Source organism: Podarcis cretensis (assembly GCF_951804945.1).
Source record: "Podarcis cretensis genome assembly, chromosome: 11".
Taxonomy (NCBI): Eukaryota; Metazoa; Chordata; class Lepidosauria; order Squamata; family Lacertidae; genus Podarcis; species Podarcis cretensis.
The window spans coordinates 21,241,267-21,264,498 of record NC_137180.1 but is presented as its reverse complement, the minus strand read 5'-3'; the positions used below and the strand labels follow the sequence as shown (position 1 = coordinate 21,264,498).

At 46.1% G+C, this 23,232-nt stretch overlaps 1 protein-coding gene across 9 annotated transcripts in view; it reads right to left on the bottom strand.

Annotated features, from left to right (window-relative positions):
* Positions 1 to 18,672, bottom strand: part of SEMA6A (semaphorin 6A) — a 192,163-nt gene extending 173,491 nt beyond the window's left edge. For 5 of the 9 annotated variants that reach the window (XM_079995364.1, XM_079995370.1, XM_079995371.1 and 2 more), the window contains exon 1: positions 17,915 to 18,672. The gene's annotated coding sequence lies outside the window, so the exon portion shown is untranslated. Of the gene's footprint in view, positions 1 to 11,007; positions 11,029 to 16,098; positions 16,295 to 17,214; positions 17,467 to 17,914 lie in introns of those variants that run through there. The other 4 variants (XM_079995368.1, XM_079995366.1, XM_079995367.1 and 1 more) reach the window with 4 other exon arrangements.
* Positions 18,673 to 23,232: the final 4,560 nt, after the last annotated feature.

Here is a 23,232-nt window from a genome sequence, read left to right as displayed (position 1 = left end):
TTATTTGCATGAAAGGCCATTTTTGCTCGATGGGATACAGTTCTGGAGTTATGTTACATTATCACTTTCCTAGAACACATTACCGCGAATATTAAATCAATTTAATTTAGGTAATTTCTCATTAAGATGGTTAAAGATCAATAAGTCTGAACTGCAAAAGCTCACCATTTATAATTAATAAGTACAAATTATTCTACTACACCACCAGTGAGCTGAATACAACCAGAGCTTTATTTAAGATACATGATCATCATCTTTAAAAATCCTAATGTAAAAATGGTTTTAATATGATACATTGCACATTTATTGAGAAATCTGTTCTTCAAGTGATATGAAATGCATTTCAAGTAAGTAATGTTTTGAAGAACAAATGGAAAGCGGAGTGAATCAAATACTGAGACAGTTAGATAATAACATCCCCAAACTGCAATATTATTTTCCAGGAAGTATATTTCTGAATAAATATACATGATAAGGTTGCTCTGCAAAATAAAATACCTCTGAAAAGTTCATTAAATTTTGTGCACACTTACAAGAGGTACAGGACCAATTTAAACATAGGTGAAATGGTACAGTCCTCACCTGAGATCGTATCTATATATACTCAAAATAGGCAAATAAAAATCAAATTCATTCCTGAAAAGGAATACACTTAAAATCCTTAACTCTGTGTACCATAGGGATGCATGTGGACATGTCTGAAGTCTTTAATTCAACCTGTAGAATAGTTCTATACTGGAAGTTAGCCAAAGTAGAATCTTCTTTTGACAGGTTCCAACTACGTCTGCACATGAAACAATTAACTGTGACACTTTCTTCTGGCTTTGTCTTGTTGATCCTGGCCATAATCTCATCCCATCATAATGTACAACGTACAACATATGCTATATGTCCCAAATGACTGATTTTACAATGATTCAACTGGGATCGAGCTTACACAACAGTTTAATCTCAGGCCAGCCTAAATGCTAGACGGTGGAAAATCTAAGAGTGTGTAAATATTTAAATAAATTTACATATGCAAATATGTTGTGGCCAGAAATAAGATTGTGAGGTTGAGCCAAGGACTTGACAGACCTTGCTTGCCTTGCAGACCTGGAGGCCTAAGTTCATCAGCATCTTAAAGAACTAGAAAGGGTTCAGAAACTTTATGCTGTCCAAGCATAGCTGTCAACCGTCCCTTATTTGGCAGGAAACTCCCTTATCCCAGCGCCGTGTCCTGCTGCTGTCCCTTATTGATGATGCCCCTTAAATTTCTTGGGTTTCAAAGGAAGCAGCTCCTCTCCCTCCCTCCCTGCTGGCCAGAGAGGAGGGAGGCTCCAACTGTGTTGCTTGGCTGCTCACCCAATAAGGAGTCTAAGAACGACTGGGGGGTGGAGCTTGCATGCCTTGTGCCCGGCAGCATTGCCTGGGGACTCGCCTTTGCTTAGCGCTTCCCAGTGGAGAGGTGAGGGTGGTTTTCCTTGCTGCATCCCCTTTGCCGGGTTGCTGTGCTGTGGGAACCACCGCTTGAGGCTTCGTTTGGCTGCTGGCTGGGCTTTCTGCCTTTGGCTCGGAGGGGCTCAGAAGTCAAACATACCTGTGCCCGGAAAATCCCTTATTTTGGCTGCCGATCCCTTATTTTCGAGGCTGCTGGTCCCTTATTTTCAAATCTGTAAGTTGACAGCTATGTGTCCAAGGCTTCACAGTTTCACCCCCCAGCCCAAAATCTAGATTACATGTTGTAGTATGAGCCAAAGTCACCAAATAATACTAATAAAAATTACATGATTTGCTAATATCATACATACGATTGTTATGCAATACAGACAGAGACCATTTGCCATGCATCCAATTGATACACAGGTCGTTTGGGAACCAGAAGAGGGCAGAATGGAGCAGGCTTATGCACACTCCAACAATGCATATGGGGGCCAGGAACAGAACCCCCATGCAAAATGGTTGCTGCCTGTGCTTACTTTGCGCTACACTCTAGAGCAACCATACCACAGAATGCCCAATGCATGTGCCTAAAAGCGTCGTTTTAAAAAGATTTTTAACTGAATTTTAAAAAATTAAAATAGTCTTGGATCTCCATTTTTTGGTAGTAATATAATCAAGTCCTTCATCTACTTGGAGCAGTCATTTGCAGATAAATCATAACTGGGAAACACCAGGTGAAACATAAATGTTAATACCCAACATCATGCACTACCTTTTATACAAGAGATGTGAACTTTCTTAAAAGAGCTTGGTTGTGTCCCTATCTAACTTGACTAACCCAGAACAACTTCTGTGAACACAAATGAATTTGTTTAAGATACATTTTCAGCCTTGGATCTATGATAAAAGGTAAAGGGACCCCTGACCATTAGGTAGTTGTGACCAACTCTGGGGTTGCCGCGCTCATCTCGCTTTATTGGCCGAGGGAGCCAGTGTACAGCTTCCGGGTCATGTGCCAGCATGACTAAGCCGCTTCTGGTGAACCAGAGCAGCACACAGAAACACCATTTACCTTCCTGCCGGAGCAGTACCTATTTATCTACTTGCACTTTGATGTGCTTTCGAACTGCTAGGTTGGCAGGAGCAGGGACTGAGCAACGGGAGCTCACCCCGTCGTGGGGATTCGAACCGCCAACCTTCTGATCGGCAAGTCCCAAGCTCTGTGGTTTAACCAACAGTGCCACCTGCATCCCTTGGATCTATGATATGCCTTCCCTAGTATCACTTTTCCTTTGAAACAAACCAGCTTCCACCCAAATGAGTATTGTATTGTGCTCAGGACATCTACTGTCACTGTCAAACAACTGAGCCATCGCAAGATTATACAGATTAACTGACATGCTCTTTACTTAGTGAGAAATGATTCCAGAATCTCATTGTGATACGCTTAGGAAAAAATATGTGGTTGTTATGAGTTGGAGCAGGGGGAAGTAGGCTGTATGCAAGATTTTTCTAATCCCTGGATCTAACAGGTGTTAAAATATAAGCCAGGTTAGCGTCTGGTGTTGAGGTGATTGCCTGGGTGATGGGCCATGAATAGAACAAAGAAAAGGGAGCTCTGTTTGAAACAATAAATGGGTGTAACCCCTCCCTCAACTGAGATATGGTTAGAAGGTCAAAGCCTTAGTTTAGAGTTGCAGCGATGTGAGTTAGAAGGAAAGTAGCAAGCTGGAGTCAGAGCAACGTCTGAGAGCAATATTTGACTTCTGTATGAATCCAAGGCTGTGGCTATGGGAGAAACAAGGCCCTTTTTAGGTGTTAATGCTGTGAACCCCTCCATCATGGGCTCAGGTTGTATACCTGCATAAATAAAGCATATATCCTAAAGACACACAAACCCCAGAAAAGTGCCTGGAACCGCTTGGAGATTGGGTGGCGTGCAACACTCTATTTCATTTCCAAACCCCTGTGCCATCACAAGAGCAAAGGTTTACAACTAGAGCTCCTGATCCCCAGAAACTTGATGCATCTAGCATCATATAAACACTTATCCTTTTATCTATTTCATGTTATGAAACCTCAATCAGAAACTACTTCAGAGGAGGCAATAGTTGATACGTCTGCAAAAGCGTGTTATTCAGGCTGCTGAAATGACATGCTTGAAGTTCTGATATTCATCCCTGAATGAAAAGTAGCTTATTTATAATTTCAAATGTCACTATGTCTTCAGACAGGTTCCACATCTGACAAACTTACAAGCAGCACATAATCCTCTGGCATAGCTTTAACTAAAATGGTTTGCTTAACTGTTTTTTTCAATGTTATTTTCTTGAACATTAAATGCTTCTTAAAATTTATCAAATTAATCTTATTGAAACTGCTGGAAAACTTCATAGCTGGGTCCCACATGTTTCAGAGAGGGAATCTTTCCTTATATTCCTCCTGTACTAGCTTAGATCATCCTCTCAGACCGTGCTTCAAAGCTCAACTCCATGGAATGTGAGAACGGTCCTGATGAGAAGCAGCTCTTACATCAAGCACCTCTGGACCCCCTGCCCCAAGAGCCCAAATCCCTCTTCTCTATTGGTCTTGGTGGTGGTGCAAAAAAAGCATTTATTCCATTTGACCTCTGATTCAGTTGGCTTGTCTTTATTAATACAGTGGTACCTTGGGTAAAGTATTTAATTTGTTCTGGAGGTCCCTTCTTAACCTGAAACTGTTCTTAACCTGAAGCACCACTTTAGCTAATGGGGCCTCCCGCTGCTGCCGCACTGCCGGAGAACGATTTCTGTTCTCATCCTGAAGCAAAGTTCCTAACCTGAGGTATTATTTCTGGGTTAGTGGAGTCTGTAACCTGAAGCGTATGTAACCCGAGGTACCACTGTACTGCTGATTTCGGTTTGCTTGCTCATTTGTTGAATTTGTTTTGTTATGGTATGGCACTCTGAATGCTGGGAAAGGTGGCCAACAAATGGTTTTTTAAAATAAATGAATGAATTTGTCTCTGGGGGGAAGTCAATTACAATGCCACAGTGAACTGGAGGGGCAGGTGAAAAAGAAGACAGGACTCTTCCACTTTCTACACCGTTGTGTGAAAATTTCAGGTGTAGCCTGCTGAAGCTATACCTGTTGAAATCGCGTCTTCTATTCAACTATTTTTATTAGATTGCATTGTATTGATATCCCATCTTTTTCTCCAAGGAGCTCAAGGTAAGTGCACATGCTTCTCCCACTTCTCATTTAATCCACACAACAACCATGTGAGGTAGGCTAGGCTGGGAGGCAATGACTGGCTCAAGGTCACCCAGAGAGCTTCACGGCCCAATCGGACACTCTAACCACTAAACCACACTGTCTCTCTACAGGTGCCCTGTCCTCTTTTGCATCTGGGTGACTAGCCTAAACCGGAACCTGCTTATGCTAACACTCCAATGAGAAGAGCAGGTCCACCACAACTTCTCCAGCGACAAAATTACAATATTTTTGAAAAACCATATGTAGAAGGATGCAGTACACGCACCACCCTTCGCGATATTAAAATTTAGCCTGCAATCCTATGGACGCTTGCTTGGAAGCAAGTTTCATTGAACTCAAAGGAGCTTCCTTCAGAGAAGGCGCTCATAGGACTGCACTGTGAATGTTTTATCAGCTCAGTCGGTAGAGCAGGCATAGGCAAACTCTGGTCCTCCAGATGTTTGGGACTACAATTCCCATCATCCCTGACCACTGGTCCTGTTAGCTAGGGATTGTGGGAATTGTAGTCCCAAACATCTGGAGGGCCATAGTTTGCCTATGTCTGCAGTAGAGGAAGAGACTCTAAATCTCAGGGTTGTGAGTTGAAGCCCCATGTTGGACTCAATGGCCCTTGGGGTCCCTTCCAACTCTACAATTCTATGATTATGGCGTAATCAAGGTGAAGTAAGACAAGCCTATTTCATATGGAGTTGTGTGGGGGTCCAATTTTAACAATAAAAGGAACATGACAATATACCCTCCCTGGACCTGCTACTTAAAGGTAAAAAGGTAAAGGTACCCCTGCCCGTACGGGCCAGTCTTGACAGACTCTGGGGTTGTGCGCCCATCTCACTTAAGAGGCCAGGGGCCAGCGCTGTCCGGAGACACTTCCGGGTCACGTGGCCAGCGTGACATCGCTGCTCTGGCGAGCCAGAGCCGCACACGGAAACGCCGTTTACCTTCCCGCCGGTAAGCGGTCCCTATTTATCTACTTGCACCCGGGGGTGCTTTCAAACTGCTAGGTTGGCAGGTGCTGGGACCGAGCAGCGGGAGCGCACCCCGCCACAGGGATTCGAACCGCCGACCTTTCGATCGGCAAGCCCTAGGCGCTGAGGCTTTAACCCACAGCGCCACCTGCGTCCCTGCTACTTACCTCCACACAACTCCTCACCCCACCAGCACTTTTAATCCTGCCAAGTTCACTTCTGATACTGGGACCTTGCTGAGGAGCAAGGTGTTCAAAGGGAGGCTCTGCAGAGAGGCAAGCTATGTATGGAAGGAGAAGAGGGACAGCATCCAGTTTGCTGCCAGAATTGGATCTCGCCACCTTGCTTTCTACATGACTGGGTCGGCTATGTGTAGAAACTCATGGAATTGCTACTGTCCAGTGTGATTTGACTTCTACTGAAATTTGTGTCAAGAAAATCTGCTTCTTGCTCTAAGTTCAGGGATGACTGCCTTGTGTTTTAGTCCCTCATGTTGATTAGCATTTTTCTGAGAAGCTAGTCGTTGTTCTCGCATGTATATATTATCCAAGGAAGACATAACTCTGCATTTAGAAACATATAAGTGTAAAACTTGAGAGCAAAAACACTGAAAAGGGTGGATGGATGGATGAAGAGGCAATGTTTCTAATCAACATGAAATGGCTATGGTTCTTTGGATAACCAAACTTCAGTTTTCCTTTATTTCAAGCTCAACACATGAAATAGCTAGTTTTCAGACACAAAAGTTCATCAGCTTGCAATCACAATTAAATAAAAGTTAATACCAGCTTGAGAATGGCAAGTACAAAAAATGGCTTTATCAAAATCATAACATCATGCCATGTGCAGCTAAGAACCAAAAAAATTACCTGTATTGCCAAATGCCCTAATTTTCTCAACCATTTATCAACAGAAAACCCTTTCCTTTCCTTGCAGTAGATAAAAGCAGCCATTAGTCTCTGAACTGCAAATTCTTGGGTGTTTTTTTTTCCCCAGGAAGAAGAAAATCCTGGAGAAAATATCAGCTGGGTGTGCACATAACAAGGTCCAGAGAGACACATCTAGAAGTTTCCTCTTATGTTGAAATTATGTTGGAGCTGTTTTCTGTTCTTTCAGAGCTATGCAAGTGCCAGAATAACTGCAAGGCTTGCAAGTCCTAGTATATCTCAAGCCTTTCCCAAGGCACCCCAACACTATCTGAGGCACTGAAACTATGGCAACCGAATAAGAAAGCAGCTTCCATGATTAATAGATGAAGAGGCCAAGGACAGTGTCAAGCTAGGCCATAACTCAAGAATGGGAAAGGAATTAGCACAGAACCATGTCACACTGGCACTAAACAGAAGATGTTGACAGGTATCAATGGTTTTCGTTTTATTAAAAAACTCATAAAATGCAGCAAATTATCTGCTTCCTCTTTTCCTGAAAACATGTATCCCATGCAAGTGGAGAGAGAGAGAGAGAGAGAGAGAGAGAGAAATCCTCTATAATGAAACACAGTTGGCTACTTAAAAGAGATTATCTGCTATTTTACCAGAAACTTTTGAGTCCAGAAACACCATGCAGTCAAGTTTCCTGGAGTTAAGATGTAGATTTTGCTAGAGTCAGAAACAAGACCTTCACTTTCACTAGCTGCATAAGGATGCTCTCCTTTTAATTACTGAAAGATTCTTGTGAGGTTTTTGTGGCTAAGCAATATTGACGAAAAGCACATGGTATAAATACTGGGAGGGGAAAGTGCATAATCAATATGGCAATCACAATCCCACTCCAGGAAAATGTCTAGCTTTTATACGCTGGGCCCAGACTATGGCTGAATTCCATGTCATAAAATCATCCATTTGCTCCTGCTGCCATGAGTATTTGGTTTCCATTGAAGGCAGCTGAATATAGAATCCATAGGCGTAATGGAGTATTTCCCCGCCCCCCCCCCCAACAACTTTTGCCAACAGTTTCATCCTGCAGTCTAGCATGTAGGCAAAAATAAAAATACCACAGATTTCAACATAGTATGCCTGATTCCTTTCTGGACATGTTTTGCTTGGTAGCTACAGAATTGAATTGTGAGGACCAATATATTCACAGTGAATTCCAAGTATCTGCACTAAAACACTGTATATAGTAATTGCTATTATTAAAAAAAATACTTTTAAAGGGAAAGGTCAGTACTGAACGTAGTGAGTTACCATATGTCTTCCCTCTTGAGATGCAGCAACTGGCAGTTCTGTTAATAGCTGGCTTATCATTTTCCATCCATGCTTCAGTCTCTACAGATACACTTTGGGATTTTATTTCGAAAAGCCCATTCAGACAAAAAGGAACTTGCAGTCTTTTTATATACTGAACAAATACTTATGTGGAGTTGGTAACATTCAGAAACAAAATAAGATACCATGATTCCATATGGCAGCATCCCAATACGCTTAACATAAGAGTTGATTAAAGGGTAAAGGGAATCCTGACAATTAGGTCCAGTCATGACCGACTCTGGGGTTGCATGCTCATCTTGCTCTATAGGCCGAGGGAGCCGGCATTTGTCCACAGACAGCTTCCAGGTCATGTGGCCAGCATGACTAAGTCGCTTCTGGCAAACCAGAGCAGCGCATGGAAACGCCGTTAACCTTTCCGCCGGAGCGGTACCTATTTATCTACTTGCACTTTGAGGTACTGTTGAACTGCTAGGTTGCCAGGAGCAGGGACTGAGCAACGGGAGCTCATCCCGTTGCGGGGATTCGAACCGCTGACCTTCTGATCAGCAAGTCCTAGGCTCTGTGGTTTAACCCACAGTGCCACCCGCGTCCCTTTTGATTAAAGCTTGAATCAAATTTTAGACATGAATATATTTTACTTAGAAACTTCATTTTTTGTTATCGATTACATGCATTTACTGATATGCAGTGAGGGGAGATTTGTTTGTTTGTTTGCTGTACACTTTCTTCCAGTTCATCCTATGCCTCTCTATTTAACATTAGCTGCTTTTATGCTTCTTAACTGTCATGAATAGTAAACAGTTTCTATATATATTTATTTAAAATAAGCTATTCTCTGGCAGCCTAAATATTTAAAATGTTTAATTCCACCACTGTAATTTTCAGTTTCCCACAGCAGGTTTCGGAACCTTAGAACCACTTTTTAATAGCTTGGTTTAATTGAGGTGGAAAATCTAACTCTGGTCTGTTACTACTTCAATGGTGGGAGTTCCTGAATGCTTGCTTCTTCCTACAAAACAAAAACCCTGCAGAAAACTAGATGGAAGGGAAAATGCTTTTCCTTGACTGCTATGTTACTATTCTCATTGGCATTCAAAAAATTGGTAAGTACTCAAATCATGAGGCTGTGTCCCATGCAGTGCAGGCGCCAATCTATCGGGTTCATACTATAGCTCTGTGACTGTAACAAATGTTTGCTTTGGGTGTCAACTTTGGCTTCAAGGGGGGATATAAATAAAATAGCAACATACAAGGATTCATCTAGTACAGTGGTACCTTGGTTTGCAACCGTTCTGGATTACAACCACGTCAAACCTGGAAGCGCATGTCCCTTTTTTTGGATTACAACCCATTTTTTTTAATTATTTTTTTTTTTGAGGCCCCATTGGCGAAAGCACGTTTTGGGTTACAACCTGTTTTGGTTTACAACCAGACCTCTGGAACAGATTATGGTTGTAAACCAAGGTACCACTGTACACTACAGGTAATTCAGAAGGGGTATCATTATAGGAGTTAAATGTAATAACTCACAAAAGTTGGGCAGGATTCCACTGGATAACTACACAGAACTCTATGCAAATAGATTAAAAACCAAAACAAAACTACTGGAAATTCTAATTCAAGATTCCATAAATTTGTCTAATTTTCTCACCTCAACACTGGCCTAACCATAATAAAAGTAGAGGTGTTAATTCATGGTTCAGGACAAATTCCTGATCAAGTAATTAAGTACTCATGACCTATCTTTCAGCACAAGCTGCCAAAGTTCTTGGATTTAAGCCAAGTTAGTCCCTCTGAAATTGACTGTACTAACTCTTCTTAAAGCCAGTTATTTTAGCTTATTTTATGAAGCATTAAGTTGACCTATCAGTTGAGCAAATTTAGTTATGCTAACCGAATTGACATCAAATAGCCAGCCTGTGAAAAGTTTGCATAAAGCCAACTCTGGGCACTACAAATGTGATTAGAATCTTCTCCAGTGCCCCAAGGTGAGATCACAACACATGAACTTTCTTAGCTACCGACAATGCCGTTTTTTTTTTTTTTTAATCCCATGCTTGTCCACAAAGATGCAATAGTCCATTGCTTACCAGGCAATGGAAGCCATTAGAAATCCACAAATGCCACACACTGCTGAGCTTAGTCAGTACCAAATGGGCGAGTCTGCAGTAGTCATGATGTAAGCCACTGGCCATGCAACTCCTCAGTTCAAAACCTTAGTCTGAGGCTAGGGGAGACAGGCTAATAGCATATTTAGGTGCAATATTCAAACCAAATGTTTATGACTATGGGCAGTGACCAGTCAAGTGCTATCTTAAGTACAATTGCTCAGAAGTCTCATGGGTTTGCATCCAACAAAGTCATTGTGCTCTCAGAATAACTTAAGTTCACACAATGGCACTATCCTACTCTTCTTCTCCTTTGTTGCTGTTGTTGTTTAGTCGTGTCTGACTCTTCGTGACCTAATGGACCAGAGCACGCCTCCCACAGTTTGGTCAAACTCATGTTATTAGCAGCTTCGAGAACACTGTCCAACCATCTCGTCCTCTGTCGTCCCCTTCTCCTTGTGCCCTCCATCTTTCCCAACATCAGGGTCTTTTCCAGGGAGTCAAGTCTTCTCATGATGTGGCCAAAGTACTGGAGCATCAGCTTCAGGATCTGTCCTTCCAGTGAGCACTCAGGGCTGATTTCCTTAAGAATGGATTATTCTCCAAGAATGGATTATTCTCCTACCACCCCCCAGAATTTGCTGCAGAGGCTTGGGTGAATCCCAGCAGCAGTTGGGGGGCATATGGGGAGAGAAGATAGCAGGGATGTTCTGCACAAGCACAACTTCACAGGAGATAAGGTAATTAAAACTTGCTCTCTCATAATTGTGCTTGGGATTGCAAGTTTAGTTGCAAATTGCTTTGGGAAAGGGCTCATTGACACAATAACACCACATTTGCTTTGTGGCATTTAACTGCACACACAAAAAGGCAAGGCACATGGGTCACTATTTTAGAACCTGCCAAGTTGAGGTTTCAGGATGGATATGGAAAATGGTACCAGCTGAGAACTGGTAAAAGTGTTGAAAGCAAGGCGTTGAAAACACATTGGAATAAAAACAAATTAAAGACAGAATCCAGGCAGCTACAAGTTCTAGGCTTACAAACCGGATTCCTGTTGCTACTGTCCTATTGCGACCGTAGATTGAAAACAGCAGCTGCCAACCCACAGACAGCAGCATCTTCTCTGTCAGGTGACCTGATCGCTGTATATCTCTTACCCATCTAACTGTGATGCTTTGAAATGTACTTAGTTAATTACCAGAGGCACTTCACGACCACCAATTAAGACATTACAGAAGAAATACTAGCTTCTGGCTTGCTTCTCTGGGATGGAGGAAACACTGGAAACCACTTGGAAGAAGATGCAGATGTAAAGTCTGGAGAAAAGAGTCAAATTAAGAGTTGGGCGAGATCTTCTGTAATCAATGTTCTGGGTTGAGCATCAATCTCACCAATGACAATGACAAGTCTTGTCAGTGTAGACTTGACTAAATAATTACATGAGTATGCAGACACCCACAAATTGAGCCTTTGTCATTCCCTCTTTTTAAGGTGTTTTTCAGCTACAGAAAAAGTTACGTTCTATGTTCTGAAAAGGCTACCAATTTTCTGAATTACATTAGTGCCATGAACAGCAAAAGTTACGTTTCCCTAGCCAGGTGATGAGGCAGAAACTATGTCCTGAGCTGCAAATAATTGTGAAGTCGTCCACTCCACAGAGAAGGGCATTTACATTAGAAGTCCTTCTTTGGCTGAGATCATATCATTACTTAACATGTTTTACTCATGCCTGGTTGGTTTTAATTAACTATGTGGTTACTTTTACCAGGATTGCATTGGGGTTGGAATACTCAGAATGTACAACGAGTTGTCAGTTTTTCCTCCATGATATGATCCACTAAATATCAGCATTCTCTGACTCAACATATGTCAGGGATGAGGAACCTATGGTCCTCCTGGTGTTGCTGGACCGGCCTACAGTCAAGGATGATGCAAGTTATCTGAAAGGCAACAGGTTCCCCATTGTTTCTACCTTGGAAGTAGAATGGAATCTGTTCTGGAATTTAATTCGACTTCCAAAACATTTGAAAACCAAAGCACAGCTTATTATTGGCTGCAGGACGCTCCTGTAGCCAATCAGAAGCCCCGTCGGACGTTGGCTTCCAAAAGAACGTTAAAAAACCAGAACACTCATTTCCGGGTCTCGATTGTTTGGGAGTCAAGGCGTTTGAGATCCAAGGTAAGACTGTATATGAATGCATTTATTGAAGCCCTAAATTGTGCAGATTTTGTCTTATTTCAAGCAAATTAACTTTGTTGAATAATCCCATCTGTTTTGGTCTTTGAGATATTGAATTATGTCATATAGAAAAAGAGGTAATAAGGGCACCACTTTTGTTCCTATGCCATGTTCTCCTCCCTCTAACAGCATATAATCCGCCTCAAGAATTTAAAATGTTGGCGAGTGCACTTGAAATCCCAGTGTCTAACTGCTCTTGGTCTGTAAACCTGTCAGGTTAATGAGTGATAGATTTCTACAGAACACACCGGACATTCCTCTACATAGCACAGCAATGTATTCCTGCAAATAGGCAAAGATGCAATGCATTTGTTAGGTGAGGTCAATTTAATCCTTTTATGCCTTTATTGCCTTAAACCAGGGGTCTGCAACCCGTGGCTCCGGAGCCGCATGTGGCTCTTTTACACCTTTGCCGCGGCTCCGGGGCGGATACTAGCGATGGAAGGAGGCGCATTGTGCGCCCCGACACTCCTCACTGTGGCGGACGCTGTACTGGCTGTGACGTCGCATGGGGGCGGTGCGTGCGTTAGTCACGCACCGTCCTGACGTCACCTTCCCGCCAGCTGTCAGATCGGAGGGCAGCGGTGCGCATGCAATGGTTTTGCGGCTCCCAGATTTTTTTTTCTTCGGAAACGGGTCCAAGTGGCTCTTTTTGTCTTAAAGGTTGCAGACCCCTGCCTTAAACCATGTGAGCGCCTTTCATATGCATTTATGTTTAGTTCTTCTTGCTCTTGTGGAGGTGACAAATCTCCCCTTTTCCTTTACCAAACAAGCACACAAACAAGTTTACAACTGCCAACTTCCTTTTAACGAGCACAGTTCTATTTTGGATTTATCACAGATCATTAATTTGCTCTCTTTTTTATCAATGAAAGCAGTTCCTTGCCCTTAACCCCTGCTGCCCTTTTTTCCAGACTCCAGCTGCACTAGCTTCACTCCTCAAATTACAACCTGTGGAAAAGGGCTATGGCTCTAGCATCTACTTTTGTTACCATGAAATAGCTGGGGATGTTAAGTAGAAGTGTCCTTTATCCATTTGAGTGCCCAGTTACTTTCCCTTTAAGGAAGCTTGGTTTAGCACATGAAGTAGGTCTCTTTAATTATCAGAAAAATAAGCACTATGATGTTAACTAATGGAAAGTATGGGGCACATATGTGAAAATTGGATTCTTTTTACTCATGGTTCAGATCATCTTTGACTTTTTGTACAAAGCAAACGAACAAACCAACTGTCTCCTATCTATTGTATTCCCTGCAGCCACTCCTCTCCCCTCTATACAGTGTTTCAGCATTTGCAGACAGCATGTACCAGTTTTCAGTTCCTCCTTATGTTAAGCTCTTATTAAAGTCAGTAGATGTTCCCAAGTAAGAAAGGACGAAGGCCTATATATAGTTGTCCGGAAGATCCAGATTAAGTTTTATAAACTATCAGTGTTTAAATGGGATCATGCCAATACCATGAGAAATTATATCACATAGAGAAATATCTTGGCAGTGTACTTTCACTTAAAGAAAAGTCCCAGTCATCTCATGCACTGAACAATATATGCAGTTGTTACTTAAAAATAAAGGTCTAAAGAGCCTAGTTCTTCCCTTGTCTCCACTTTTTCACTAAACAATGTGAAGAGACACAATGCAATCCTATGCATATCTACTCATAAGTAAACCTTATTGATTTCCATGGGACTTGCTTCCATGGTAAGTGTTTTTAGAATTGCAGTCTGGAAGTCCCACTGAACTCAGTAGATCTTTCTTCAGAGTACACATGGATAGGATAGGATATGCTCTGTGGAGCAGTTAATTAAAGCAGAAAAAACTACAAACTCTCTGGGGTTTTGGAAAGTACTATTTCTAGGTATCAACAAAGCCATCCGGCAAGCTTTCTTAAAGCACCTCCCTCTACCCCACGGAAATATATTCCTAGAAAAGCAGTAAGTCCAGGAAACAAGGATGGCAGAATCAAGACCAAAAAAGTGACATTCCAAGAGTCCCAACTGGTTTGCCTGCTTTTTAAAACAAAGGTCACAATACAAAAACAACATTGTCTTTCACAAAAATAGTAGAATATAAAAGAACAATAGTTGGAGACAGAATTCTGCCACTTTTATTTAATGTTAGGTTAATAATTAACCTTGGTTCTGAATTATGATGTGTGTTGGTAACTTTGGTTTAATAGAAATTGCTTGATGCATTCATGATGATTTAACTTCCATTGTGTTGTGGATGACAAAATATTCCCATCACAAACAAACCAAACTGATTGTTTCCTATTTGAACAATCTTAAATCTACAGGTTTCCAATTATATTTATAAGAACCCACTCCTGGGGAAAGAATAGTTTCCTTCACAAAAATGGGAGCAGATATACAAAAATATGCATACAGGGTTTAGGAACACAAATGCTAAGATACAATAATCATTGCACAATGAAGCCAGCTACAGAAATTCACTGGTCCCAGATAACTATATCCATAAACCACAGCACTCCATTTTTCACTTTGCTAAAACTGAATGAAAACTCAAGAGAGATTGTGATTTATTTATTTTTACATTCAGCCTTGAACTCGGCTTTTCAGTCACCACAACCAAGCGGATTTTCACTTCTCTTTCCATGAAACTTCTGCAAAACAAAACACTGTGTGAACCAGCCATCATCTCTACAAGTCCCCGCCCCCCTTCTCTAAGAAAACCTTGAAACTTGTTCCAGCAACAGTTCCTGGAACCTGACAATACCCAAACTGGATTTCCCTAGGTCTGGATCTAGAGCCCTTTTGCCTAGATTGCTGTGAGCTGTTCTGCCGAATGATGCTCCAGGGAAACCAAGCCAGCAGCCAGCAGTTCCCAGCCCCCTCCCCCCCCCCCAACTCCCCTGAGCTGCCTCAGTTCTGCTCCACTTCTCCAACAGACCAGCAGGCAGGGAAAACAACACATGGGGATTTGTAGGCTTCCCACTTTCACTCATGCAAATTCACAGCCAGAGCACTTAATACACATTACTCTCAGCCCAGAGCTTTCCAGGCTCATGTAGCCAGCACACCTTAACAGCTAACACACCACCAGCACCAGCCAACAGCCTCTGCTCTCCCTTCAGCTGCTGGGCTGGCTTAAGGTGGTTGGTGGTAAGGCAGAGAGAATCTCCCACTGACCTCTTTATTATTTTTATTCCAAAGGAGTCTGGGCAGTGCTGGGAGGGGGCCTAGCAGCTTCCCACGAGCTGCACCTCCTTCCCCAGTGAGTGGAGAACTCCCATTAACTCCTTCCTTTTCCAGTCTTTGGGCATTATCTTCATCCAGTCAGCAGTTTTGAGGGAACAAAAATTTCTGCCAAAGGACTTTCCACATTCACACCATGCCCTAGTGTCAAAGGGAAGTTAGGGGAGAACAACTGAAATGTGAGGTTTGGGGGGCAGCAATAGTTTATAAAATAAGAGGTACTTGGTCTGGGGGGGCTGCATAGAAACTGTACTAATGTCTGCCCCCAAAATCCTATTCCCTTAACCCCAAATAGGAGAGCTGGCTGTGGTTATTAAAGTGGCGAGGGAAAGGCACTCTGCACATGCTCAAAGGCACACCCCTTCACTATTACAGAAAGTAATGCATTGAAAAAGGGTTCGTCGGCTAATTCCTGGTGAGCCCTGGCTCAAATTAATCGCTGCTGGCCAGGCAGAGGGTGGTATGCACACAAATGCCCATGGCTTCACAATATGTATCACAACAACTTTTTAACATGTCACCCCAGTGCCTCAGGAACAGGTCGGTCTCCCAATATTATAATATACAAAGGACTTAACAGCACAAGGAGTTCTGTTTCCCAAGGGACCACGTTGCCTGGCCCTTTCTCTAGCGCTTCCCTTTCTCTTTCCCTAGCATTCCCCCTCAGGCAATGTGCATTATTACCTGTGCAGGATCACACGGGAGCGTCCTCTCCCCTCTTTTGCCCAGAGCAAAGGGCAAGCAACCTTCAGCTAAACCTTCCTAAGTTCTCTTCGAAGGTGTCGCGTAAACCCCATTGTCCTCTCCACTTCTAGGCCCAGAGCCATCTCCCATGCTTTCGGTGGTCAAGGGACACCCATAAGGGGGTGAAGGAGGTGCGCACACAGAAAACCACACGGGTGCCAACTTAAATAAAATATGTGTGTGGGGGGGGGTAGCAGTTTAGCCTCGCCCCGCATAATTGATCACAAGACATGTTTGCATGGCGATGCCCATCAACTTGGGGAGGCGGCGGCCCCCTCAGATATTTTATTTGGGGGAGGGAGCAAAGGTACCTCGGCCCCCCAGGAGTTGCCTGCACACACACAAGCGGCAAGAGAAAGGGAAGGAGCCCTATTATCACCTCCTCCCTTCCTCGGGGGCTGCAGGAGGGACTTGAGGGGAGAGAGAGTGACCCGCGAGCAGTGGCGTAGCGTGGGGGGTGCGGGGGGGCCGGCCGCACCGGGCGCAACATCTGGGGGTTAGGCTTAAGGGGCGCAAATCCACGGGTTAGGAGGCGCAAATTACTTGCCTTGCCCCGGGTGCTGACAACCCACGCTACGCCACTGCCCGCCAGCGCGCCACCCCTGCTCCTCTTCCCCCCCCCTCAGAAAAAAGGGAGCAAGGGCGACAGGAACCTTGCCCTGCGCGGCTCCGCTTTCCCCCCAGACACCAAACGCCTCTCCTACTTCGCTTTCTCCCGTCAGTTCTCCAGAGAGAAACCGACTCGACAGCTGCCCCTCCCCTCAACCGCGGGGTGCAACAGGGGGAAGAGAGAGGAGCAGCAGCGGCCCTCCGCCCGCGCCAAGCCCCGTCCCCAATCTCGCAAACAAAGCCGGAGACGGGCGGCGCCGTCACACACGCTGCTCCCCCCCCCCCCAGGGAGCAGGGTGGGCACCGGTCACTGCGCCGAGGGCGGAGGAGAGGCGTTGGCCCCGGCAGGGGAAGGCGAGCTCGGGGGGGGGGGGGACGGGGGACAGGGGGTCCGCCTCTCCCTCAGCCCCAAGTTTCCCTCCTGGCCCGACGGCTTCGCCAGCCCACCTGCCCCCGCCGCTCGCCGCCGCTTCTCCTCCGCCGTCACATTGTCTCCGAAACAAAGACTCCACGCCCATCCTGCTCGCCCCCCAAGGAAGCCTCGTGCGGAGCGACGGGGAAAAGCCGGGCTCGGAGCGGCGCGGCTGCACTGCCTGCCACCGAGGCGGGGTGTGTGTGTGTGTGTGTGTGTGTGTATGGCGCGGCTTCACAGCCTGGCAGCCGCCCCTCCCCGCGGCGGCCAAGCAAGCGGGCAGCTCCCGGGCAAAGTGTCCCCGAGCCGCGAAAGCGAGGGCGCGGGGAGGAGGGAGGGCGCCGGCGGCGCGCTTTTGCAACAAAACAAACGCGCCCAGTCCGTGCAAGATTAAGAGCAGGGCAAGAGAAATCAGGCGTTCTCCCCTCCCCGGTAAACTGCACGGCGCGCGTGCACACACACACTAACACGGACCCGGGTCAGGGGAGAGAAAGTGGCTCCGGCATGGAGCGTGCCCGAGCAGTCCTCGCCTCCTCCTGGCTCTGCAGCCGCCGCCGCCGCCGCTTCACCATCCTTCTGCTGTCCTGCAGGACCTGGCGCTGCAAGCTCCCCGCGCTTGCAAACGCAACCCGGAACAATGCCCTCGTGCATATCCCGGAGCGCAGAGAAGCAGCAGCGCAGTGCATGGGGATGGGGGGGGGGGAGAGAAAAGAGAGGAAAAAGGAGTTCACGTACCTCGTCGGTGCATGTATCTGGGAGGCTTACGAGGACAGGACTAGCTGATGGAGTGTCCCATTTAGTAATCCATTTAAGGGGATCGCTCCGCGAAACTCGATCCACTCTCGCCTTTGCAATCCTTTGTCATTATTACCGGCGTGCGTCCTAGGGGGAGCGGGGCGTGTGTGTATGTGTGTGTGTGTGTGCGCGCGTGGGGCGGCGGCGTGTGGAGGTTTTGGGTGGTGTGTGTGGGGGGGAAAGATTCAATATTTCGACTTTGGGGGCTGCGATGTGTCCATCTCCACGGAGGGTGGGGGGAAAGGGGGAAAGGGTTGGGTGTGGGGTGGGGGAAATCAAAGCGCTCCGGTTACTCCTCTTCCCGAGGCCACTCGCGCTGCCACTCCAGTAAGTCCCCTTCCGACGGGTCGTGGGAGAGGAGAAGTCCTTTCAGGGTCTTGCGCTGCCCCTCCGAAAAAGTGCTCCCGGCGGGCGAGGCGTCTTGGGGGGAACTCCTCGTCGGCAGGCAGAGCTGCTTGTGCCCCGGCAGGAGAGCGCGCTTCGCCCCAGCTCGCCTGGTCATTGAAGTGTGTGTTTGGGGAGGACTTCGCAGCAGCCTCTCTCGCTCTCTCTTTCTCTCCCGATCTCCCCGCGCCCTGCCTCTCTTCCCACTGCGAGTCTCCGTCCCAACTCTTCTGTCACGGGGAAGCAGCTTGGCTGGAGGTGGAGTCAAATCCCGGGCTGGATTCCGCGGAAACGGACTGCCCCGAGCATGACATCCACCTTCGCCCACTTCTCAAACAGCCAGCCCATGAAGGGGTGGGGGGGATTGGGGGGTGAGGAGGGCATGGGGGAAGGGTGGGTAGGTGGGTGGGTGCGGGCAAAGTGCCAACACACCCACAGAGAAAGAGAAATCGGGAGCCCTCCCTTTATTCCGCTCTCTCTTCTGTGCATACATTGGATGTCACTGATGGGGATTCTGATGGGAAACCCGGGAACATGGAGAAAGTTTCTTCTGCCTAATTAAATAAAAAAAGAGATTTGTTTGAAAAGGAAGAAGAGGAAGAAAGCCTGCGAAGAAACACTACCAGAGACGAGCTGCGAGAAAGGATTTGTTCATCGATTTTTTTAAAATTGAAAAGTTTAAACTTTAAAGGGATGTGTTAAGTCCTCCTTATTCAAACGGCGATACCGGGGGTGATTTTCCCACTGCAACAAAGCGTTGCCAGCGGAAGGCGTGCGCAAAAGGAACTCTGCTCACAATTTAAGAATAATCTTTTGGAACGAGCCTAGAATAAGTTTTTTTTTTTTTTTAAAGAGGATTTCAACCTACTTCCAGAATCTTTCACCCACACAAACGCGCTAATGTCCTCATTGACAACAGCTGCACTCTAATCAATAATGGGGGCAGGACTTCAGACCAGAGGAACCTCTTGTCTGTATTTTGATCTGACCATTTTGGACTTAACCACAATAAGGAGATTTTAGATTTTCCAATATGGAAAGAGTATGCGTGTGTTTAAAAACAAACACTTGGGGATCTACCTCAACGATGTACCCATATTCCTTCTTCCTCGAACTTTATCTTGGCAAAGAAAGAAAAAAACATTGCCTGTGTTAAAATATATAGGTGGATAGATATAGGAACCATGCCCAAAGTTAGAAAAAAAAACCTCGTTTCTCTTTCTTCCCCAACCTTAGTGTCCTTTATCTAGCAGCAAAATTAGCAAGCGTCTTGTGAGACCTTGTGAGACCAAGCCATTTAGGTTGACTTGACAGTCAAACAGCCCATGTCTAATCGCTCTGGAGTTTATTTAGTTTTTATGATTCGGATCAAACTTCCACGGATTCTGCCCGTAATGACGGCGAAAGAGGAGACCAACATAGTTTGCTGGTGGGGGGGGGGCATGGGACGAAGAAGGGCTGCATAATATGGATTCTTTTTGTAGCGCTGGAGAAAAGAAAAAGTGAGGAAGGAATTAATAAAGCGGGCCCATGTGTGGCTGTGTACGAAAGACAAGGGAGCGTTACCGGGAGACGGCACCGCAGCTGCCGAAATGCCAGCCAGGGCCGGCGATCCTTAAGCCTGCACGCCTCCCGAATGGCTCTGAGTTTTACAGCGCGCACAGCATGTTCCTTTTGCGTAAAGGCGAGGGGTCTATAGCCAAGGGAGAGGAGTCGTGTAACAGCTGGGGATTCGCTTCTTGCTGTTCGTCTCTTTGGCCAGAAGGGGACGCTTCACCAGTAAAGTTTTTCCCTTTCCCCCCTTTTCTAAAGAAGAAAGTCACAGCGGAGCAAGGGCTGATCAAACTTGCGAAAAGTTTGGTCGCCCACCGCGATCCCACTCCAAGGCGTTGCAAGATCACCACTCTTATGTCTCCTTGTTTTTTTTGTTTTTTTTGGTAACAGGATCGGGCCCGTTAAGGTAACAGGGCGCCGGCTACAACTCTGACCAAACGCTCCCGCAAGCTAGGCGCCTTGCAGCGGGTGCGGAGACCAGCCCGGTCCTCGTCTGGATGCGCGCATGCTCTCGCATGCAACCTGCGCGCCCGGCCCGCTCTGCTCGAGTTTCCAGGGCTCCGGGCGAAAACAAATAAATTGCTGGAGCTGCGTGCGCGGAGAATGCTAATCGGACATCTCCCGGGCTGGGCAGCGCGTTGCGATGCTCCTCGGGGGAGATCTTTGGCACGGGCTGGCGGTCCTTCCCATCCGCTCGCCTTTCTTCCTCTCCCGCCCTCCCTTTCCCCCAAATCCCAGCCCGAGAGCTACTGGCTGGGTTAATCCGTCCCTGTCTCGGAGCCAATCAGCCCAGGGAAGAGCAGTAGCAGCGCTAATAAATTAATCCTCCTGCTTCCCAGGCCCCTCCCGCCTGGGAAAGCGACTGGCTGCCGCTAATCCTAATGCTGCTACTTAGATAACTAGGAGAGGGCCACCAGCGCCCCCAGCGGCCAAGGCGGCGCAGTGCGAGAGGAAGGAGTCTCGCCCCCCCCCGCCCCCGCGGCCAATCGCCTTTGCATACTCCTTGTTTCCCCCAGCCTGCCCCCCGCGTCCCCCCCGCGCACCCCTCACTCCGCGGCTGATTTACATGTTAATTGTGTCTGAGAAAACTTCTTTAATTGCCAGAATTAAGCAGAGCCAACGGATTGCTTCACAAGCTGAGCCAAATTAATTCCACGTTTAGCTCCTTCCCTTAGAGAAGCAAACCATTAAGCTGCCTTGTTTGCTCGGTGGCTATATTTGAATGTTAGACACACTGACTTTTAGGAAAGTTAGGGGAGGTGTCGTCCGTCCGTGTCCCCCCCCCCCCCGCTCTTCCCTTATTCTTCTTTTAATATGAACAAAACTTTCCCTCTCACTGTTTCCCAGAACCGTGGAGTTGAAGAGAGAGGGCAAGCATTTACAAACACTTTTTAAATTGAAGAAAGAAAGAAAGAAAAACAATGAAACGTTCGTGCACTGGTGGTATATAGATTTTATTGGCCAAGCCTTGATATTCTGGGTGTTTAATTGGCCAGGAAGTCATCTGAAGGTCTCTAAGCATCTTCTGTTAAGGCCATCTGTTAGGGTTTGGTTGCATCCTGCATTACAGATGCACTGTGAGAAGCAAGTTGGACCATATGACCTTCACTGTCCCTTCTATGAATAAGGGTCCATTCATGCAGCCACAGTGGGACTAGATCAGCAAATTATTTTCTACATATGTATTCCCCCTTCACTTCAAGGAACTCAAGGTGACATGCAGGATTCGACCACCCTTACCCTCATGACAACTCTATAAGCCACCCAGAGTGGCTGGGGAAACCCAACCAGAGAGGTGGGGTATAAATACTAAAATGGTTGTTGCTGTTAGCATAGCAGCCAACTCCTAGGGGCTGAGGTCCTTTCACTACCCCAATTTTTTTTGAGCCCCCCCCCCCCAAGTTTATGGGCATTATCATTCAAATGGTGTGTCAGCACCACATTTTGTGAGGCAAATGCCCCCCCTATTTTATTCAAGTGGGAGGGAGAGACTGTTGTTGTTTAGTCGTGTCCGACTCTTCCTGAACCCATGGACCAGAGCACGCCAGGCACTCCTGTCTTCCACTGCCTCCCGCAGTTTGGTCAGACTCATGCTGGTAGCTTCGAGAACACTGTCCAACCATCTCATCCTCTATCGTCCCCTTCTCCTTGTGCCCTCCATCTTTCCCAACATCAGGGTCTTTTCCAGGGAGTCTTCTCTTCTCATGAGGTGGCCAAAGTATTGGAGCCTCAGCTTCAAGTGGGAGAGAAGGAGAGACTAGCCCAGCCCAAAATTACATTGGCTTCTTGCTAACATCTTCATATGATTGCTCGTAAACCTGGACTGCAAGTCAACCCACATTTGCAAGCTTCGGCATGAAGCGGTTGCTTTGATGAGTGTCAGATTCCCAGAGGCATGCTGTTTCCCTGCCTCTCCAGCCTCAATTTGTGCGTGCCATTGAAAGCGAAACAAAAAAGAGTTGTGGGGATGCTATTTTGGTTCTCAACGAAGTACAAGGCGATCGCCCTCTTCTTAAATGTGCAGTAAACATATGGTCATGGGCCAACAGGGATGAGTGCATTATTCTCACACTCCCGTGGCTACTCCACCTGCCTTCAAACTTTTGGAGGGCAACTGGCTGAAGCAGGGAGCTTCCTATTCTTCTCTCTACAAGTACAGCTTCAGACCCTTCACAGATGGCAGAGTGACTGGCTCAGCTATAGGGGTGGAGCTAACATGCTCATCCCCATGGCTCCCCGTGGCATTAAGAACACCCCAAAAGGTCTTCTGTAAAAGTACAATTCATCAGCCCGCCCCCTCGGCAGCTGTGCCATGTAATAAACGTGAACTGAGAAATGAGCATTAGATTAATCAGTCAATGACTGGACTCCATCACACACTGAGCTCTATAACAGGAAAGAGGGAAGAGCTGGCGATTGTGTTCTATTTTTAAGAGACTCAATTACAGTGGTATCTCGGGTTACATACGCTTCAGGTTACAGACTCCGCTAACCCAGAAATAGTACCTCGGGTTAAGAACTTTGCTTCAGGATGAGAACAGAAATCGGGCTCTGGCGGCGCAAGAGCAGCAGGAGGCCCCATTAGCTAAAGTGGTGCTTCAGGTTAAGAACAGTTTCACGTTAAGAACGGACCTTCGGAACGAATTAAGTACTTAACCCAAGGTACCACTGTATTGGCAAACTCATTTGAGGGTGGATCGTGTCACTGAAACAGCGCTAGCCATGCACAAGAGGGAGATAGCAGCAGGTCTGAGAAATCCCAAGGTTTGCAGAAATACAAAATGTTGAGGGTGAGGGGATCCCCCCCCCCAATTATCCAA